This window comes from Hipposideros armiger, unplaced genomic scaffold, assembly GCF_001890085.2.
Source record: "Hipposideros armiger isolate ML-2016 unplaced genomic scaffold, ASM189008v1 scaffold_2719, whole genome shotgun sequence".
In the NCBI taxonomy this organism is placed as follows: Eukaryota; Metazoa; Chordata; class Mammalia; order Chiroptera; family Hipposideridae; genus Hipposideros; species Hipposideros armiger.
In genome coordinates, this window is record NW_017734026.1 from 1 (window position 1) to 3,197 (window position 3,197).

General features: G+C 44.0%; 1 pseudogene; it reads left to right on the forward strand.

Annotated features, from left to right (window-relative positions):
- The first annotated feature begins 907 nt into the window (after positions 1–907).
- LOC109378718 (heat shock cognate 71 kDa protein pseudogene) lies at positions 908–2,992 on the forward strand (annotated as a pseudogene).
- Positions 2,993–3,197: the final 205 nt, after the last annotated feature.

The following is a 3,197-nucleotide window of genomic DNA, read 5'->3' on the forward strand; positions in this document are numbered from 1 at the left end:
GTTGTTCCAAGACTTGTGCCTGAGAAGCCTGAAGCCCAGAGAACACACCAGCTGGCTGAGTGCAGGATGTAGGTTTATTGAGCATTACTGACCAGGGAGAGCCTCCAGTGGTGGCCGGCAGGGCAGGTAGTGATCCTCCCCAAGGTGGAGAAGAAGCCAGCTTATATAGATACCACAAAACAAAGAGCGTTCCGTGGGAGAAATGACCTGGCAGGCCCTGCAGGCCTCCTCTCAGGCACCCAGCGTCCCAAGGAGCCGGGAGACCTTGACGGCTGACAACATACAGAACAGGCTGTCTGATAAGCAGCATCCCCATGTGGCTGGGAGACCTTGACTACCTGCTAGCTTATCTGCCTGTGGGCCAGCTGCTTACAGAGAAAGAGATAGTCCTATAGGGAGGAAAAGACAATACTAAGATTTAAAAAGTCACAAATAAAAACACAGAAAAATATTAATAATAATATTTTCATGTTTTATGTTACATAAAATGTCACACCTGCTCTATCAAATGAGATAAAGAGACTTCTAAAGCAAACGTCTCAAAGTCCAACGCCTTCAGGGCCAGGCACGTAAAATAAATGGATGAGGTGAAGGGGTATAAAGATAATAGGGAGTGGTAGAAAATGTAACAACAGGACAGTATCCACCTTGCCTGAAAGCATTTTAATTCACCTTCCTTTAAAAGACTAAGCTGTCCAAACTAAACATGTTTGAGGGCCATCATGCAATTTTTTTGCTCTCTGCACTTCCTAGTCCTTTCTACTTTCCCAGGCTAAAGACCATCACCTTCTCCTAGAGCAATCAAGAGTACACACTTTGGCTCATTGAACGAGGGGGAAGCTGTCAGAATCTGTCTTCTTCACGAGACAGCGCTTATGCTGAAGCAATAGAAAATGCTGAAGCAACCATGTCTAAAGGACCTGCAGTTCGCATTGATCCCGGCACCACCTACTCTTGTGCGGGTGTCTTCCAACACGGAAGAGTGGAAAAAATTGCCAATGATCAGGGCAACCAAACCACCCCAAGTTTTGTCGCCTTTACTGATACCAAACGATTGATCGGTGATGCTGCAAAGAATCAAGTTGTAATGAATCCCACCAACATGGTTTTTGATGTCAAACGCCTGATTGGATGTAGATTTGATGATGCTGTTGTTCAATCTGATATGAAGCATTGGCCCTTCATTGTGGTGAATGATGCTGGCAGGCCCAAGGTCCAAATTGAATATAAGGGAGAGAAAAAAGTTTCTGTCCAGAAGTGTCATCTATGGTTTTAACAAAGATGAAGGAAATTGCAGAAGCCTATCTTGGGAAGACTATTACTAATGCTGTTGTCACAGTACATTTTTTTTTTACCTGCTTACTTCAATGACTCTCAGCGTCAGCCTACCAAAGATCTTGGAACTATTGCTGGTCTCAATGTGCTTAGAATCATCAATGAACCAACTGCTGCTGCTATTGTTTATGGCTTAGACAAAAAGGTTGGAGTTGAAAGAAATGTGCTGATCTTTGACTTGGGAGGTGGCATTTTTGATGTGTCAATTCTCACAATTGAAGATGGAGTCTTTGCGGTCAAATCTACAGCTCGGGACACCCACTTAGGTGGAGAAAACTTTGACAACAGAATGGTCAACCATTTTGTTGCAGAATTCAATCACAAGTATAAGAAAAGACATCGGTGAGAACAAGAGGGCTGTCCATCGCCTCTGTACTGCCTGTGAACATGCTAAGCGTACTCTCTCTTCCAGCACCCAGGCCAGTATTGATATTGATTCGCTCTATGAGGGAACCGACTTCTATACCTCTATCACTCGTCCCCGATTCGAAGAATTGAATGCTGACCTTTTCCATGGCACCCTGGACCCTGTAGAGAAAGCCCTTCGGGATGCCAAGCTTGACAAGTCGTAGATCCATGATATTCTCCTGGTGGGTGTTTCTACCTGTATCCCCCAGATTCAGAAACTCCTACAGGATTTCTTCAATGGAAAAGAGTTGAATAAGAGCATCAACCCTGATGAGGCTGTTGCTTATGGTGCAGCTGTCCAGGCAGCCATCCTATCTGGAGACAAATCTGAAAATGTTCAAGATTTGCTGCTGTTGGATGTCACTCCTCTTTTCCTTGGCATTGAAACTGCTGGTGGAGTCATGACTGTCCTCATCAAGCGCAATACTACCATTCCTACCAAGCAGACACAGACCTTTACTACCTACTCTGACAACCAGCCTGGTGTGCTTATTGAGGTTTATGAAGGTGAGCGGGGCGGGCCATGACCAAGGATAGCAATTTGCTTGGCAAGTTTGAACTCACAGACATACCTCCTGCACCTCGTGGTGTTCCTCAGATTGCTCAGATTGAAGTCACTTTTGATATTGATGCCAATGGCATACTCAATGTCTCTCTGCTGTGGATAAAAGTACAGGAAAAGAGAACAAGATTACCAACACTAATGACAAGGGTCGCCTGAGCAAGGAAGACATTGAGCGTGTGGTCCAGGAAGCTGAGAATTACAAAGGTGAAGATGGGAAGCAGAGGGACTTGGAAGAGTGTCTTCCAAGAATTCACTTGAATCCTATGCATTCAACATGAAAGCAACTGTTGAAGATGAAAAACTCCAAGGCAAGATCAATGATGAGGACGAACAGAAGATTCTTGACACGTGCAATGAAATTATCAACTGGCTTGATAAGAATCAGACTACAGAGAAGGAAGAATTTGAACATCAGCAGAAAGAGCTGGAAAAAGTCTGCAATCCTATCATTACCAAGCTGTACCAGAGTGCAGGAGGCATGCCAGGAGAGATGCCTGGAGGCTTCCCTGGTGGTGGAGCCCCTCCTTCTGGTGGTGCTTCTTCTGGACCCACCATTGAAAAGGTTGATTAAGCCAATCATGAGCATAGATTTAGCACTGTTCCACACAAAATATGGAAGGACCCAAATTTGTAGCAAATTCACAGCAGTTTTAAAGTTGAGCTGCTATATATTAAAAAAAAAAAAAGAAAAACACAAAACTGGGCATTCTTGATACTTGACTATGGAAGTATGTGCACAGGGAAAGGAAATAACGATGCACTTTATAAGCACTGTATTGTAAAGTGGAAAATGCGATGTCTTATATAAAACTATTTAAAATTGGCACCATAAAAAAAAAGTACACATTTTGGGTGTATCTCGTCCCATGTGACATGGGCTGGGGGGCTC